The sequence below is a fragment of the Hippocampus bargibanti genome, linkage group LG12 (genome assembly GCF_051943395.1).
Source record: "Hippocampus bargibanti isolate YZ-2025 linkage group LG12, ASM5194339v1, whole genome shotgun sequence".
NCBI classification, from domain to species: Eukaryota; Metazoa; Chordata; class Actinopteri; order Syngnathiformes; family Syngnathidae; genus Hippocampus; species Hippocampus bargibanti.
The window spans coordinates 21449184-21468522 of record NC_142745.1 but is presented as its reverse complement, the minus strand read 5'-3'; the positions used below and the strand labels follow the sequence as shown (position 1 = coordinate 21468522).

General features: G+C 43.5%; 1 protein-coding gene and 1 long non-coding RNA gene across 8 annotated transcripts in view; both read right to left on the bottom strand.

Annotated features, from left to right (window-relative positions):
- The window catches only part of LOC148890872 (membrane-associated guanylate kinase, WW and PDZ domain-containing protein 1-like), an 88755-nt gene that overhangs the window by 49258 nt on the left and 20158 nt on the right, over positions 1-19339 (bottom strand). The gene's annotated exons all lie outside the window — the stretch shown is intronic.
- Positions 18-18996, bottom strand: LOC148890873 (uncharacterized). The gene is made up of 3 exons (XR_016116612.1): positions 18718-18996; positions 1423-1526; positions 18-449 (listed from the first exon to the last, which is right to left on the bottom strand). It is a non-coding gene; the product is annotated as an uncharacterized LOC148890873 (long non-coding RNA).

The window sequence follows — 19339 nt, the reverse complement described above, 5'->3', positions numbered from 1 at the left end:
AGGGAGAGAGGAAGGTGTCAGCACAAAAAAACACATGGAAAAGAAAAAGCAATCTGGAGGATTGGAGCTCAACTCTTGCTGTCGCCTAAAAGACCCCCACCAAACTTTATAATAATAATAATACATTACATTTACAAGGGCCTTTCAAAGCTCTCAATGGCACTTCACAGTCAAGCATAGGAACGATAATAAATAAAATACAATCACAAATAGAATACAATAAATAAAATACAATTATAAATAGAAACAAGAGAGAGAGCTACACAGAAAATGTAATTCTAAATAGGTGGGTTTTGAGATGGGACTTGAAGGTGGGAAGAGAATCGATGTTACAAATGTTGGGAGGAAGTGAGTTCCAGAGTTTGGGGGCGGAGCAGCTGAAAGCTCTGTCCCCCATCGTGCTGAGACAGGCAGGGCGGGGCACACAGAGGTGGAGGGAGGAAGAGGATCTGAGGGAACGAGAGGGAATACAAATTTGATGCTGTTGTCGTCGGACCGTGCAATTTTTCATGACAATAATGTCCACCAACTCAGTAAACAATGCACGTATGGCGCACAGTTTCTTCATCTTGTATCTTTGCAATCTTTCTTGCCGGTGCGAATCTTTCAACGGACCTCTTTAAAGGAAAACCGACACCATTTTTTTGTTTCCTAACTGACATCAGAAAAACGTTTTATAGCATCTAAAATACTCAAAACACGCAGGCTGATATTTTTAGTCAAATGCAAAAACTGCCACAAAATGAGCCTGAAACTGGGCAGGTTCAGAAAGTCCCGCCCCCTTGTTTGTGATGTCACTATTGGTCAAACACTGCCTTGCGTTCAGATTCGGAGATGCTTTCTTGTTACTCATCCAGAGTTCAGATTCGGAGATGCTTTCTTGTTACTCAGCCTGTTACGAATATGATTCAAATAGTTCTGAAGAGGAAGTCCTTCCGTATCAATTCGAGCCGTCTGGACTCCAATGGAGCACCCAGAAAATGCACAAGATGGCGCACAAGCTCCGTTGGAAATGGGCTGATTTGTCCGCTGGGAATTTGTGTAAACGTACACCTTTTTTATGCATGTTACCACAATTGGCTGCGACACACAACGATTCACCATCGCGTTATTTATGTAGTTTTCCTTCTAATTTCGCGATCAACACTGTGTTTTCAGAAAAAAAAGTATCCAAAATGCATTGTGTGGCGTTCCCTCCGTGACATCACTTCTGGTATCATCCTCAACTCAAACACAAGACTTCCTGAATATTCAGCGCAAGTCTTGAAACGTAAAATATCGCAATATGCGGTGGAATCTTTGTAAAATGCACTCAGTAGAAGTCATTTGAAGTGATTTTACAAATTATGGACGCAACTTGTCCGGCGGAGGAGTCAGTTGTCCTTTAAACGGCAAGCAAAATGGAAAATGAGACAGGCCAACCTTGCCCCAAGCGGCGCCCTCTCACACAAGTACTGAGTGTTGGTAAAAATAGACGCACGGGGGACTTGGGGATGGCCTCCCACGGCAGCCAGGCTCAGCAACACCTGCAATGAATCACAAATGTGAGGGGGTTCCACACTGGTGTATGCCAAGGATCTCTGAATCCTTCACATGCCGCATGTGCCTCAGCCCATCTGACACTGATTATTTTCTTCTTTTAATTGTTTCCACTTGCTTGAGGCTCTGCGTTCTTCAGGCCAAGGTAAGGCCTTTCAGTTCTGCTCCTCCTCCTCATGTTTGGTCAATGAAACGCTGAGATGAGTCACGTCAAAGATGACGTTAAGTTAAACAAATACAAAAGGGAGAATTATTGTCGACTAAACACATTTTCTATCTAGAATTATTGCTTTAAAAGGACAACCGACATCACTTTTTTTGTTTCCTAACTAACAGAAAAATGTTTTATAGCATCTAAAATACCCCAAACACGCAGTATGATATTTTTAGTCAAATGCAAAACACAAATAAAAATTACTTAGTGTCCAAAATCTGCAAAAAATTGAGTTGCGAATTGGGCATTTTCAGAAAGTCCCGCCCCCAGTTTGTGATGTCACGCCAAGATGTTTTGCCTTGCTCGAGAATCAAAACAGTGGCTTCAGATGCTTTCTTGCTTTCTTGTTACTCATCGAGTTATGAATGTGATTCAAATAGTTCCGAAGAGGAAAGCATAAATGTGTGGAATCGATTAGATAATTTATTCCCTGTCATTTTGAGGTATCTGTGGGGGGGGGGGGGGGGGTAGCACCAAAGAGAGGCAGAAGATGGCGACAAAGTCCGTGCAAACGGGCTGATTAATTCCTTTTTTCCTTTTTGACAATTTTTTGTCAGCGAATATCAAATAGATGGTCGGGGCAACGCACAAGGATTCACCATCGCGTTACATATGTGTTTTCCTTCTAATTTTGCTATCGACACGGATCAACACGAAGTTTTCAGACCAAACAAAGTAGCACAAAATGCATTGAGGTGATGCAAGGTATGTCCTTTGTCGCTCAGAGGCGTTCCTTCAGTGACGTAGGGTGAGGACTCGTCATCACCTCGAAAACAAGACTTCCTGAATATTCAGCGCGAGTCTTAAAACGTAAAATATAGCTATATGCGGCAGAATCTTTGTAAAATGCGCTCAGTAGAAGTCATTGTCGGTTGTCCTTCCCGAGAAGTTGTGCCCTAAGTGACGTCCCGGAGGGAACGTCCCTGACCGAGAAAGCAACACACATCGTCCGACAAATACAAATCGGGAGATCACATTGACTTCTCTGACATTTAGAACCGGCAGCCGACCACCCGTTCGTTCCTTCGTTTTGGGTGTTTAACTTTTCACGTGTCTTAAAAGTTGAGTTTTATTTGGTATTGATTTAGTATTATTATCTATTAATTATCTATTAGCTAGCTAGCTATATAACTTGGTCTTTTTGAGTTATTCCCGGTTGAGTGAACGCTGGCACATATGGCTGCCGCTGCTCACCCACAGAAAACTGATCCTGTGACTGTAAAGTGACCTTGAGAGTTTTGAAAGGTGCTGATAAATGAAATGTATTATTATTATTATTATTATTATTATTATTATTACAAAGCATTTTGGGTACTTTTTTTCATCTGAAAACACCATGTTGATTGCAAAATTAGAAGGAAAACTTTTCGGCTGAATGAATATGCCAGTACTGTTTTTGAATGAGAGGAATGTCGGTGCCATTCGACTGTCATCGCTGGACACCACAGGGGCCATTGTGCTTTTTTTGCGCCTGTAATGGGCAGCATCTTCACAGCCCCGCTTTGTTCAGCGGAATGTCGGTGCTGTTGGACAGTCTGCGGCTGGATGGATACATGGCTTGAGGAGCCCGCGAAGGAAGAAGGAAGGAGAGACAGCGCAGAGCGCCGATGCATATATGAAACTGTCGCGGTTTGGAATTGAAGCGGATTTATGAGGGACAGGAGATGTGAGGCAATCTCTTTTCGTCAATGGATGCTACAGCTGCGTGTTTGCTTTCAACATTTAGCTTGTAGTCGACGTGCACATTCCACCATGATGTCCTTGATCCACTGGTGAAGAGACACTTGGATCCTCTCCTCTTTCATTTGTAACTGCTTTATGTAACAAAGATGGTACAGAAAGTGCTTAAGAATGGATGTCTCTCTGTGTCTTTGTGTTGTCATGTCATAATGACTAATAAAGGCAAATCCAATCCAATCCAATAAATAACGCGATGGTGAATCGGTGTGTCGCAGCCAATTGCAGTAATATGCATAAAGACATACATAAATTCCCAGCGGACAAATCAGCCCATTTCCAACGGAGCTGGTGAGCCATCTTCATTTTCTGGGAGCTACACTGGAGTCAAAACGGCTCGAATTTATACGGAAAGACTTCTTTCATCGATTGCAAACATTTATGCTTTCCTCTTCAGAACTATTTGAATCATATCCATAACTGGATGAGTAACAAGAAAGCATCTTCTCCGAATCTGAACGCAATGCAGTGTGTCACCAATAGTGACGTCACGAACAAGGGGCGGGACTTTCTGAATCTGCCCAGTTCCGAGCTCATTTTGTGGCAGTTTTGGATAGATGGATAGATTTTTTGATAGACACTAAGTCATTTTTATTGGTGTTTTGCATTTGACTGAAAATATCAGCCTACGTGTTTTTTGGGTATTTTAGATGCGCTAACACGTTTTTCTGAGGTCAGTTAGGAAACAAAAAATGGTGGTGGTTGTCCTTTAAGCTTTGTTGTTGTAACCGTTGAAGGACCCGCAAAAACTTTTTAGGACATCGATTTTGAGTGGCCATTTAATGGCTTTCCAATTTTTTTTCTCTCGAGATTGGAATTGGAAAAAAAAAAATCCATTAATAAACAGATAGATAAATAAATTATACACATTGGTCAGGTCCAAATGAATATTAAAACTTGGGAAATAAAATTTGGAATTCATTGCCACACACACACGCACACACACAGAAAGAAAACTAAACAGGAATAGGAAACAGTGTTTCAAGGGATGTTTAAAGAAAACTACATAAATATAGCGAGTGTAAGCATGTCTTAAAGGACAACCAACACCACTTTTTTGTTTCCTAACTGACATCAGGAAAACGTTTTATAGCATCAAAAATACCCAAAACACGTAGGATGATATTTTTAGTCGAATGCAAAGCACCAATAAAAATGACTTAAAATGTATAGAAACTACTTCAAATTGAACCCGGAAGTGTCCAGTTTCATAAGGTCCCGCCCCCTTGTTCGTAGTGTCACGCCAAGACGTCTTGCCTTGCTCTACAATCAAAATAATGGCTTCAGATTCGGAGAAGATGCTTTCTTGTTACTCATCCAGTTATGAATATGATTCCAATAGTTCTGAAGAGGAAAGCATAAATGCTTGCAATCGATTAAAGAAGTTATTCTGTGTAATTTTGAGGCATCTGGACAGAAATGTAGCACCCAAAAAATGCTGAAGATGGCGACAAAGCTCAGTGGAAAAGGGCTGATTTATCTCCTGGGAATTTTTGTCAGCGAATATCAAATAGTTGTCTCGGTGCAACACACAACGAACGAACAACGCAAAATGCATTGTGTGTCCTTTCTCAGTCAGGGGCGTTCCTTCCGTGACGTGACGTCAGGAATCGTCACCAACTCAAAAACAAGCCTTCCTGAATATTCAGCGAGAGTCTTAAAACGTAAAATCTAACGTAAATGTAAAATACGCTCAGTAAAAGTCATTTGAAGCGATTTTACAAATTATGGACACCACTTCTCAGGAGGCGTCGGTTGTCCTTTAACTCATTCCTCCTGGCAAACGACTACAGTCGTTGTGTTTTCACTTCAGTGTATCGAGAGTCACGCCTCCAGTCGGGCTGAAGTGATAGCAAATAATGCCGGATGCCGACTACAGGCGGGCTGTGAATAGATGTTAACCCTTTACGGACGATTGTGCTTCTAGATTGAGAAAATGAAAGGTAGCAGTTCAAGTGCCGATTGAAACTGATGCGGCACAAGTTACATGTGCTTTAAAACAGATTATATGCAGCTTTGCCTTTAAGAGCGTCAGTGACATCATCTCCTTCATGCGCAACACAACTTGTTCTCCTCCATCTTCAAAGCGCCTTCTATTTTTCATCATGGATGAAATACCACGTAAGTATATGTTGTAACTATTTTATGAGCTATTCAGAAGAGGTTTACCTTGATCCTGAAATGCATAAACTAACGCTAACTTGTTTATTTACCGAGAAATATTAAAAATAAGGAGTGTCCCGAATTCGGAACATTCTAACGCTAACGCTATTTTCATGATGATATTGTTGATCCTGACTTGGTACCTGATGCGAATAATTGTAAGTGAATGGTGCGTTTTCCAGTAATAGCTGTACCTCATAGCTTTGTATTCTCAATATGATTATTGAAACGGAGGTGTTTTTTTCTAAAATACCCATGTACTGTACATCTTACCAGATCCTGATGAGAATGAAATAGATGACCATGTTAATGTAGACATTTTGGCATCTGACACAGTCGTGACTGTTGCATTGATGAACTTCTATCACCATTAAAATACTTTCGGGCTGATCAACTACGTGCTTCATACGCTATCTCCAGGAAATCACTCAAATGTGATTGTGCATAAGATGTTTCTTTCAACATAAGATGTTGAATTTCTGCACATCTTGTGCAGACAATGCACAAGATGGCCCACAAGCTCCGTTGGAAATGGTCTGATTTGTCCGCTGGGAATTTGTGTAAACTTACACCTTCTTTATGCGTGTTACTGCAATTGGCTGCGACACACAATGATTCACCATCGTGTTATTTATGTAGTTTTTCTTCGAATTTTGCCATCAACACGGTGTTTTCAAACAAAAAAAAGTACCCAAAACGCATTGTGTGTCGCTTTCTCGGTCAGGGGCGTTCCCTCCGTGACGTCACTTAGGGCATTGTCATCAACTCGAAAACAAAACTTTCATGAATATTCAGCGCGAGTCTTAAAACGTAAAATGTAGCTATATGCGATGGAATATTTGTAAAATGCGCTCAGAAGTCATTTGAATCGATTTTACAAATTATGGACGCAACTTGTCCGGAGACGTCGGTTGTCCTTTCATTCAAACACTGAACGGGGAAGTAGAAAACACAGACGCTCCAACAGACATAAAATAAATTCACACCAACTGCAGTATGATGACATACAGTATATCTTTGGGTCTTCAGTAAGCCATTACTGAAGCTGCTGGCACATAATTTCTGAATTACGTGCCAGCAGGGCCAAATATTAATGCCTGCTGAGCAGGCATTAGTATTTGTTATGTTTCGCATCCTCTTGGAGCGTCTACTGAGAAGAGAGATTTCCTCCCCGCCCACATACACTACACAGCCAATCGTAACCGAGCTTGGCGCCTCCTCCTCAGAGCGTCAACTGGGAAGAGGGATTTCCTCCCCACCCACATACTCTACGCAGCTTGGCGGATCGGGGCCTGTACTCGTTGGCAACAGTTCAGCATAGCACTCATTGGTGAGCATTTGTCTCTGTCGCGTAAACATTGGTCCTTGAAACCTCCAACGTGACTGTGTGCATGCGTGAAGCACAGTACGCAGCCAATCGCAAGCTAGCTCGGCCAGAAGAAAACGAGCAATACAAAAGCTTACTTATAGCATCTCTGTCCAAACATTTCTTGACATACCCGCAAAAACGTTCGTATTTACCGTTGTTCGTAACTCAAATGTTCGTAAGTTGGAGAGCGTCTGTATCGACGTTGCCATTGATGCAAACAACAATTGAGGCGTCATCTCGCCCTACGTACGAGATGACGGTGTGCACGCGTTCCACTTTTCAATTGGAGGAGTCAATGCGCGTGTTGGGTCGTTTTCTCTGGTTCATGGCTCTTCGCGGTGTTAGAAGATGGTAGTAAAATTAGCAGGAACCAAGGCAATGAACAGAAAGATTATTTTAATCTTGGACAGGAGAGACATCATGAGGAGAAAGAGGGAGGCCACTGAGGTAGAAGCTTCTGCTCTGCCCCCACAATAGATGTTATTTATACAGAGGGTGTGAATGACATCATTTTTAAAGGGGCCTATCAGCTATGAGATAGAAGGGTGAAATATGATATTAGACTGAAATAAGAATGGTTGAATACAGTTGATAAGAGATTAGACAGAATAGAAGTTATCATATTTAAAAGTTTGATGTCATATGCTTAGTGAACACGTGTGACTCGAGTACACAATGAAAGCACAGAAACCATGGGTCAATTTGAATTGAACAGACACGGTCTATTAAACTGTCATCTTCATCTATGAGATCTAGCCTTGAACATAATTTAGTACTTGGTGAACTCCTTCCTTCGAAAGAATTTAGGACTTAAACTCCCTCCCAGGAAGAGCTCAGGTTACAAATCTATCAGTTCATGGAAAAGACAACCAATTAAAATACAGTGAGACCTCAACTTACGAACTTAATTGGTTCCCAGACAGAGTGTGTAAGGCGAAAATTGTGTATCTCCAAAAAAAATTCCCATAGGAAACCATTAAAATGGGAATCATCCGTTCCCGGGTTTCCATAAAATATACTTTTCAACTAAATAAGCCTTAAAACTACACACAAAATACTTTATTCTATGTATAATAAATGTGCTATTGTATTGTAATGAAAGAAATAGACTGCATTGTATCATAAAGTCACTTTATTTACATTTGTGATGGTCATTGAGGGCTTGATGGAATGGTGTTGGAGGTCAAAGGTCAAAGGGAATTGCTGTTTGGAAAGAGGCACATTACATGAGGACTGTAATTAAAGAAATAAACTGTGCTGTAAAATAAAGTTTTATTTGCCTTTTTGATGGTCGTTGATGGCTTATGGAAGGAGAGTCACATTAGTGTTCATAAAATAGCCTCAATAAGCGCTGAATCATTCCACTTTGCCAACATTGCCTTTATGAGCTCACTTGATGCTGCACCCATCTCCTCCTCAGATGTTCTCGAACCATCTGTTACTGGCTTTAAAAACCTCAATAAGCGCTGAACTTCCAGGTTGGCGCATGGCGATATCGACGTGAATTAGCCGTGCTTTCTCGCATAAAATAGCTTTACTCACGCTGTCGCCGGATAGCCGCTTTTCGTTAATCCAAATTAACGGAAGTTTTTAAACTTCTTCGATTGCCCGAGACCGTCGCTTTGAGAGCACGGAAACACCTTTTGCAACAGACACACCTTTGATGGCTTTTCTGTTCGGAGAATGGTCGCATGTTTATGTTTGTTAAGTAATTATAAGTGCCTTGCATGCTGGGTCCGAGAGGACAGTAATTTCATCTGTGCTGTATGTCATGCATATTAGCATATTTGACAATAAAGCTGACTTTGACTTTTGACTTTGAATGGTTGACTTAGCATAGCCGTGCTCGGTCACTAAATCACACAAACGCACACCTCGTTCGTGTTTATTATTATCTCCTTCTCAGCGACTGTGATTATATTTAGTGTCTTCTTGGGCTGAACACGAGCCTGTGGTGGTTTTTTTTTTTGTCCCATCATCGTAAAATTATCAGCAAAAAGCTCCAAGTAGGCGATCGACGTGTACATTCAATGAGAGGGGGTGTGGAAAATAGCGCCGGCTGGAGCGCTGATCGGTCGTGTGCTTCCGCCGAAGATCACTCCGCCACATCCGAAGGTAGTGTGCTTGATGGACCAGTCGTGGTGGGTGTGTATTATGAAAATAGTGCTTATTATAAGGTTTAATTTTCATAAATTTGACTTTCGTAAGATGAAAAGTTTGTAATATAAGTAATGGGTTTATTTTGATCATCAACAATAAGATGAGAAGGTTTCTTCAGCCGTCATCTGTACAAATGTGAAGGTTTCGGACGTTTCGCCTCCTATCCAAGAGGCTTCGTCAGCGAACTAAAGTCTGACTGGTCGTATCGGCCCTATTTATATATCCCTAATGTCCAGACATGGTGGCGCCGGACACACCTATGATAGGTCCCTACTCTCAGGTTGGGGGGGCAGAGGACCCCTTCCTGTGGCCTCACTGATTGTTCCTACATTCCTGACTAACGACTGGCCTATTACCCCCACTCCCACCGGTATCACCTCATCAGCATAACGACCCTCATCAGCATTACGAAAGTTGCCTAACCTGTTTTGCTTAAGCAGGCTCACCCCACCAGACCGGTTTAATGAAGAATTTTGTTGTTTTATAAGAATCACTTCTTTTACCCCCCTTTCAAACCATCTATGTTCATTCGCTAAGATTTTAACCTCATTGTCATTGTTAGGTGCAAATGTACTGCCGATTGAGGTCCACTTATATTATCCCTGCGATGTTGATAAAGTCTTTTTTTGAGAATTTGTTGAGTCTCCCCAATGTACTGCTCTTTACAATTTTCATTCTTACAATGTATGGAATAAACTACATTACTTTGTTTTTCATTTGGTAGCCTATCTTTTGGATGCACTAATTTTTGCCTTAACGTGTTTATCGGTTTGAAATAAGTAGGAATTTTATGTTGCCAAAGGACTCTGTAATTTTTCAGAAATTCCTGCAATATTATTATTAGATTTCTAATAATCGGCAGATGTGAAATCTGCCTTAATACTACGTATTTTCAATTTCTGGAAAAAAATTATAAACAAATTCATGGTTGTGCTATGGGCTCACCAGTTTCACCCATAGTGGCTAATCTTTACATGGAAGAGATGGAGAAAAAGGCCCTCACATCCTTCCCAGGGACAAAACCTAGACACTGGTTTAGATATGTGGACGATACTTTTGTCATAATTAAGAAACAAGAAATTCAATCCTTCACAGATCACCTCAACTCTGTAGACTTCAACATTAAATTTACTCGTGAGGACATTCAAGAGAACCAACTAGCCTTCTTGGATTGTAAAGTAATTATAAAAGAGGATAGAGCGCTAAAAACAGAAGTCTTTAGGTAGGCTACGCACACTGACCAATACTTACTTTTTGACTCTAACCACCCTTTACAACACAAACTAGGAGTTATCAGAACCCTCCAGCATAGGGCTAAACTAATACCAACTAGCACTTAAGGTAGAGAAAAGGAGTCAAAACATATCAGGAGAGCACTCACTAACTGTGGGTACCCTCAGTGGTCATTCAACAAATGTCAGAAAGAAAGAATAGGGAATGAAACCAATAATTCTCAAGATACAAAAAGGAGAGGAGTAGCAGTACCGTACATTGCAGGAGTTTCAGAAAAATTACAGAGTCCTTTGGCAACATAAAATTCCTACTTATTTCAAACCGATAAACACATTAAGGCAAAAATTAGTGCATCCAAAAGATAGACTACCAAATGAAAAACAAAGTAATGTAGTTTATTCCATACATTGTAAGAATGAAAATTGTAAAGAGCAGTACATTGGGGAGACTCAACAAATTCTCAAAAAAAGACTTTATCAACATCGCAGGGATAATATAAGTGGACCTCAATCGGCAGTACATTTGCACCTAAAAGCTAGCAACCATTCATTTGACGACAATAATAATAATAATAATAATACATTTCATTTCTAAGCGCCTTTCAAAACTCTCAAGGTCACTTGAGGTTAAAATCTTAGCGAAAGAACATAGATGGTTTGAAAGGGGGGTAAAAGAAGCGATTCTTATAAAACAACAAAATCCTTCATTAAACCGGTCTGGTGGGGTGAGGTTCAATTTGGATCGTTCATACAATAGCCTGCTTAGGCAAAACAGGTTAGGCAACTTTCGTAATGCTGATGAGGGTCATTATGCTGATGAGGTGATACCGGTGGGAGTGGGGGTAATAGGCCAGTCGTTAGTCAGGAATGTAGGAACAATCAGTGGGTCCACAGGGAGGGGTCCTCTGCCCCCCCAACCTGAGAGTAGGGACCTATCATAGCTGTGTCCGGCGCCACCAGGTCTGGACATTAGGGATATATAAATAGGGCCGATACGACCAGTCAGACTTTAGTTCGCTGACGAAGCCTCTTGGATAGGAGGCGAAACGTCCGAAACCTTCACATTTGTACAGATGACGGCTGAAGAAACATTCTCATCGATGGACCACTCCTGTACGACTGAGAGCTTACACAGACCCATCAACAATAAGGTGTTCATAAGTTGAGGTCTCACTGTATCTATGTTTTATTGCTTACAGCTGTGGGTGCTCAGAACATCCAGGGGTGTGGTATTCTAATCAAGAAAACTATGTTTTACTAATGTGTAACTTTAATTTGCATATACTCTCAATAAATAGCTTGGCAGAGGGCTGCAGAATTTGGGCGTCTGTCTTGAATGGCTGCGTACCCTGCCGGCAGTAAAAGACAATCTTTCTGTGTCCGAGCCTTTGTCCACAGTCTCCGATCGAACATCTCTGACAACGGTACATGCTACAAACACTTAAGGTTATAAGATAAACAACACAGATATATATATATATATATATATATATATATATATATATATATATATATATATATATATATATATATATATATATATATATAGAGTAACAACTTAGACTAAACTTAGACAAATACAAATGAGTACAAAATAAGTAACATTGGATGTTTAAGAATGTGCATATAAAATAGTTGTATCAGCGTGCAAAGGAGACTTGGACTCCCAGCCTTGGGTAATAGCCCAAAAGAAGACACCCAAGGACGCATATGGCTGGTGTTAAGGTGGCGCGCAGTCTGGAATGGGTCGTCCTCAAAGACCACTTTTCCCGCGTCCTTTTGAGACATGCATGCGCATGGGCAACCGCTTTCGCGCGCTTGCATGTCAGCCAGGGCAATGACTGAACTGGAGCCGTGTCAGATCCAGCCAGACACGCCATAGCCCTCTTTGAAAGCCTTCCAAAATGCAGTGAAGCGCTCGGGGAGTGGATGCATCTGCAGGATGCCCCGAATGAAGCTATGGCCAGGCGGCCGGGCGCGGCTTTGCCGTTGAGCTCTGCCTGACGTACTTTGGAGGGGATCCCGAGGGCCATCGTCGGCTCCTTGGATGTCCGGTGGCCGGCAAAGCTTCATCTGTGGCGTTTGAGATTGCAAAGCAGTCTCTCTTCCCAGATGGTCATCTTCCCCAATTTCAAAACATGCCAGGGAACCCGATTCGTACAACTTGTTGAAATTGGTTCCAGGCCTTTCTCCTTTTGCTGACCCCAAAACAGCCGCAAGGTGACAGAGAACAAAGACCAAAGGTGTCCGTCCGTTGCTCGTCCAACCAAAAATAGAGCTCCAGCTCCGTGTATGCAAACATTTTGGAAATTGGTAAGGAATCCTTCAAGAGGATTCCTTTTGGTGGTCAGAAACGCAAGGCCTCATCTTGGTGTAAAGTGGCTTGGTTGTCACTTTTAAAAGTCAAGTCAAGAAATAAAAAGCCCTCGCCGACCGCTGCTGAAACTTAAAAATTGTCACATGAATCATTTGACTGAGCAAACTCCGCACGCTAACCTGAAGGCTGCATAAGCTATTGGATATTTGAGGCCTTTTGCCGTCTCCACCCAAAGGAGGTTGTTATTTTTTCCTTCTTCTAATTCGTGCGCACAGAGGCATTTTAGGGTGACATCGCAAAGACATCTGAAAAAAAAACACAGGACTGGAACGAGCCGGAAAACTCATCCCACCACCTGTCGTATGCAAGTCATGCATGTTGGTTCCGTCAACGGACCCGTGGTAAAAGTGCTCCTCATCGGCATTGAGAATAACTTCACCCCCTGATCCCTGTCTGGAGTGCCGCCAATCCCTTTTTAAAACGCAAAAAAGGGCGGAGAGAACCCGCGAGAGATGCAACCCCACGTGGCGGCATTGACCAGCAGAAACACAAAAAAAAGTAGTTGGAGTCAAATCCATGGAACTGCTTAGCAATGGAGAAGAAATGTCGCACCCACACCGCCTAAAAAAAACCTTAACAACTGCACTTCTGTCTGCCTGTCAGAGATGTTCGATCGACCACTGTGGAAAGACTCGAACCCAGAAAGATTGTCTTTTACTGCCAGTAGGAGACGCTCCATTCATGACAGACGTCTGAATTCTGCAGCCCTCTGCCAAGCTATTTGTTGAGAGTGTATGCATATTAAAATGATACATTAGTAAAACATCGTTTTCTTGATTAGAATACCAAACTCCTTGAGTTGTAAGCACGAACAGCTGTAAGCAAGAAAAAACATTGTATTTTCGATGAACTGATAAATTTGTAACCTGGCTAATGAGCTCTTCCTGTGAAGGAGTTTCAAGTCGTAAATTGCTCCCGTGAAAAAGGAGTTTTCCAAGTCCTAAATTCTGTACAAGGCCAGATCTCCTAGATGAAGATGATAGTTTAACAAGCTGTGTCTGTTGACCTCAGATTGACCCCAGGCTGTCTGTGCTTCAATTGTGTATTCGAGTCACACATGTTGACTAGGCATATAACAGTATGAAACGTTTAAATATGATAACTTCTTATTCTCCATCACTGCCTGCCTGCTTAATCACTTGTACAAGTGTATTCGTTCATCTCACAACTGGAACCGAGAGGAAATTCTGAGAGACTGAAGTAACGGAATCCGCCATCCAGATACAAAAAAGCTCACAGACCGTCGTGCGGAGGCAAGCGGCTTGACTCAAGAGACTGCCACACATTTTCTTCACGAAGGTACGGGACGCTCGTGAACACCAAAGGAAAAGGCAAGCTGATTGTGGTCATTTGCTAAAGCCAAAACAGACCCCTCCACCATCTTGGCAAATAGCCAGTCCACTGGTGCTTTTGGTGGGGGTTTTTGTTTTCTTTTCCATGTGTGTTACGCACTAAGGGGGAAGAGCTGACGGTTTGTGTGTGTGTGTGGGGGGGGGGGTGTCATCCAAGCAAAATGCAACACTTGGCAGGCTTCACATGGCCTTGCTTTTCTGGCTGTGGGGAGGGCGGCATTGGTCACAGTTGGTTCATCTGTCACATCTGAATCAGATTTTTTCAACCACACCCCTCCCTCTCCATGGAGGTTGTGGACAATTCAATCTCGAGCGCAGTTTGGGCAAATGCAAAGGACGGCTGACTGAAAAGGGCGCATAATGATCTTCTTCTTTTCCTTTCGGCTTTTCCCCTCAGGGGTCGCCACAGCGAATCAATGTCCTCCATCTATCCCGGTTTTCTGCATCCTCTTCTCTCACACCAGCTACCTTCAGAATTGGATTGGATTGGATATGCCTTTATTAGTCTCACAGTGGAAAAATTTAAAGAATCAGAATACCTTTATTCATCCCACAATGGGCATCGTCGGCTCCTTGGATGTCCGGTGGCCGGCAAAGCTTCATCTGTGGCGTTTGAGATTGCAAAGCAGTCTCTCTTCCCAGATGGTCATCTTCCCCAATTTCAAAACATGCCAGGGAACCCGATTCGTACAACTTGTTGAAATTGGTTCCAGGCCTTTCTCCTTTTGCTGACCCCAAAACAGCCGCAAGGTGACAGAGAACAAAGACCAAAGGTGTCCGTCCGTTGCTCGTCCAACCAAAAATAGAGCTCCAGCTCCGTGTATGCAAACATTTTGGAAATTGGTAAGGAATCCTTCAAGAGGATTCCTTTTGGTGGTCAGAAACGCAAGGCCTCATCTTGGTGTAAAGTGGCTTGGTTGTCACTTTTAAAAGTCAAGTCAAGAAATAAAAAGCCCTCGCCGACCGCTGCTGAAACTTAAAAATTGTCACATGAATCATTTGACTGAGCAAACTCCGCACGCTAACCTGAAGGCTGCATAAGCTATTGGATATTTGAGGCCTTTTGCCGTCTCCACCCAAAGGAGGTTGTTATTTTTTCCTTCTTCTAATTCGTGCGCACAGAGGCATTTTAGGGTGACATCGCAAAGACATCTGAAAAAAAACACAGGACTGGAACGAGCCGGCAAACTCATCCCACCACCTGTCGTATGCAAGTCATGCATGTTGGTTCCGTCAACGGACCCGTGGTAAAAGTGCTCCTCATCGGCACTGAGAATAACTTCACCCCCTGATCCCTGTCTGGAGTGCCGCCAATCCCTTTTTAAAACGCAAAAAAGGGCGGAGAGAACCCGCGAGAGATGCAACCCCACGTGGCGGCATTGACCAGCAGAAACACAAAAAAAAGTAGTTGGAGTCAAATCCATGGAACTGCTTGGCAATGGAGAAGAAATGTCGCACCCACACCGCCTAAAAAAAACCTTAACAACTGCACTTCTGTCTGCCTGTCAGAGATGTTCGATCGACCACTGTGGACAAAGACTCGAACCCAGAAAGATTGTCTTTTACTGCCAGTAGGAGACGCTCCATTCATGACAGACGTCTGAATTCTGCAGCCCTCTGCCAAGCTATTTGTTGAGAGTGTATGCATATTAAAATGATACATTAGTAAAACATTGTTTTCTTGATTAGAATACCAAACTCCTTGAGTTTTAAGCACGAACAGCTGTAAGCAAGAAAAAACATTGTATTTTCGATGAACTGATAAATTTGTAACCTGGCTAATGAGCTCTTCCTGTGAAGGAGTTTCAAGTCGTAAATTGCTCCCGTGATAAAGGAGTTTTCCAAGTCCTAAATTCTGTACAAGGCCAGATCTCCTAGATGAAGATGATAGTTTAACAAGCTGTGTCTGTTGACCTCAGATTGACCCCAGGCTGTCTGTGCTTCAATTGTGTATTCGAGTCACACATGTTGACTAGTCATATAACAGTATGAAACGTTTAAATATGATAACTTCTTATTCTCCATCACTGCCTGCCTGCTTAATCACTTGTACAAGTGTATTCGTTCATCTCACAACTGGAACCGAGAGGAAATTCTGAGAGACTGAAGTAACGGAATCCGCCATCCAGATACAAAAAAGCTCACAGACCGTCGTGCGGAGGCAAGCGGCTTGACTCAAGAGACTGCCACACATTTTCTTCACGAAGGTACGGGACGCTCGTGAACACCAAAGGAAAAGGCAAGCTGATTGTGGTCATTTGCTAAAGCCAAAACAGACCCCTCCACCATCTTGGCAAATAGCCAGTCCACTGGTGCTTTTGGTGGGGGTTTTTGTTTTCTTTTCCATGTGTGTTACGCACTAAGGGGGAAGAGCTGACGGTTTGTGTGTGTGTGTGGGGGGGGGGGTGTCATCCAAGCAAAATGCAACACTTGGCAGGCTTCACATGGCCTTGCTTTTCTGGCTGTGGGGAGGGCGGCATTGGTCACAGTTGGTTCATCTGTCACATCTGAATCAGATTTTTTCAACCACACCCCTCCCTCTCCATGGAGGTTGTGGACAATTCAATCTCGAGCGCAGTTTGGGCAAATGCAAAGGACGGCTGACTGAAAAGGGCGCATAATGATCTTCTTCTTTTCCTTTCGGCTTTTCCCCTCAGGGGTCGCCACAGCGAATCAATGTCCTCCATCTATCCCGGTTTTCTGCATCCTCTTCTCTCACACCAGCTACCTTCAGAATTGGATTGGATTGGATATGCCTTTATTAGTCTCACAGTGGAAAAATTTAAAGAATCAGAATACCTTTATTCATCCCACAATGGGGAAATTTGCAGTCCACAGCAGCAATTGAAAAGGGATGGAGTTGGGGTGGGGTGAAAGATAGAAAACAAGATATTCTAAGCATAACAAAATAAAAATGTCAACTGTATACTGTGCAAATGTAAATGTGCAAAACCGTTCCATAAGAGAAAACAAACTGTACATAGTGCAGAATCAAAAAAATGCATTTTGATATATTGCAACAACCCATATTTACTTCATGTCCTCTTTGACCACATCCATAAACCTCTTCGGTCTTCCTCTCGGTCTCCTGCCCGGCAGTTCAAGACTCAGCATCCTTCTCCCGATATAGTCACTCTCTCTCCTCTGGACATGTCCAAACCATCTCAGTCTGGCCTCTCTGACTTACTCTCCAAAGCCTCTAATATGAGTTGTCCCTCTAATGGACTCATTCCTGATCCTATCCAACCTGGTCACTCCCAAAGAAAACCTCAACATCTTCAGCTCTGCTACCTCCAGCTCTGCTTCCTGTCTTTTCTTCAGTGGCACTGTCTCCAGTCCAAACATCATGGCTGGTCTGACCACGGGTTTATACACTTTTCCTTTCATCCGAGCTAAAACCCTTCTATCACACATCACACCTGACATTTTTCTCCAGCCGCTCCAGCCTGCCTTCACACGCTTCTTCACCTCTTTTCCACACTCTCCATTGCTCTGGACAGTTGACCCCAAGCACGTAAAATCCTCCACCTTCTTTATCTCTTCCCCCTGTACCATCACTCTTGCACTTGGATCCCTCTCATTGACACACATATATTCTGTCTTGCTCCAACTGATCTTCGTTCCTCTCCTTTCCAGAGCATATCTCCACATCTCTAGTTTCTCCGCCACCTGTTCCCTGTTCTCGCTACAGATCACAATGTCATCTGCAAACATCATGGTGCAAGGAGATTCTTGTCTAACATCATCTGTCAGCCTGTCCATCACCATAGCAAACAAGAAGTATGTAATGATAATGTAATGATGAGTAATGATGAAACCCGTATTCACCCGCACGCCCACCGATCAAAACAGTCTGTACGCCGGACTCCCCCCTCCAACCCTGGTTTCTCTCCCTCAGCCCCAAAAGAATCCTCAGCAAGGTTAAGAAAGAAAAGAGAGAGATTGGAGAAAGAAAATCCCGAAGGGCCACTGGTGGGGAGTGAAGCTAAATCAGCTAGAAAGCAGGCTGTAAACGCTTTACACCCCCACATGCCATCCCCCACCTCGTCATCAACACACACACACACATGTCCTTTTGTCTTTCGATTGCACGCAGCAAAAAGCAGTGTGGGGGCCAGCCAGCAAATCCCGATGGCAACACAGAAAAGGAAAACAAAGCCCAAAATGGCCCATTGGATGTAACGGGTGGAAGGGGGTCTGGGGGGCTCGAAAGAAGAAAAAGGAGTGCCAAAGCTCCAGACAGACAGATGACAGACAGACGAATGTCGTTCGCATTAATACAAAGTGTATCACCAGGGCACGCTTGACGCTCGTGTGCACACACAGAGCTGGAGTGTTTCCATTCAGAAGAAATCGACGTAATGTGCAAGATCCGTGCGGGAAATGACAGGCTAAGGCAGACGCCAGCTGAAGGAGGCCAGATGGCTTCAGTTTGACCACAAAACGTGGGCCTCCATGATGGTCAGCAATGTGCCGCCACCGTCGTCGTCTCCCCCTACTCACTCCCAGCGCCCCCCCCCCCAATTATGAATTTGTAGCATCTCTCCAAATGAAGGAAGCGCAAAGCAACATACCTCCTCCGCCAGTCGGCTTCTTATTCCCTTAGAGTGTCGATGGGGGACAGAAGGAGAGAAAATCCCTTTGGTGGGAGGCGGGGGGGAGATCAACTGCCTCCTTGGATTCTTCACCCTGGCTAGTGTCCGTCCTCTGCACGGTTTTGTGATGCTAAGCTAAAGTGAGCAGCGCAGTCCGCGCGCTGGCTTCCAACGGGCTCCGATTCCTCCGCAAGCAGGCGCAGATGCCAGCGGCGAGCTTCTGCCCGTGGATCTCTTCAGCTTGCCGACTGACTGACTGACTGAGCTCGGCCGTCTCCCTTCTCACAGGCACCCACTTGCTCCCACCCACCCACTCCCCCATTTCCCTCCCAGTCCCCCCTTTCCTGGATTTCACCCCCCCTCATTTGCTTTTACCGCTTCAGCCCTCTTTTCTTTCAATGCCTCCCACGAGGGGCCTTACTGACCAAGTGGTCAGATGGCACAGACGTGAAAAGCGGCAGGGGTTCCTTAAGGGCTACCAATCAGAGGACAACAGAGATATGACAAATGAATTCCATTTGTCTAACGCTGCGCTTCTGGCTCACCCCCTTTGCCCACCTTGAAACCTCCACCCTCTCTTTCTCCATCCTTAAGGCTTCAG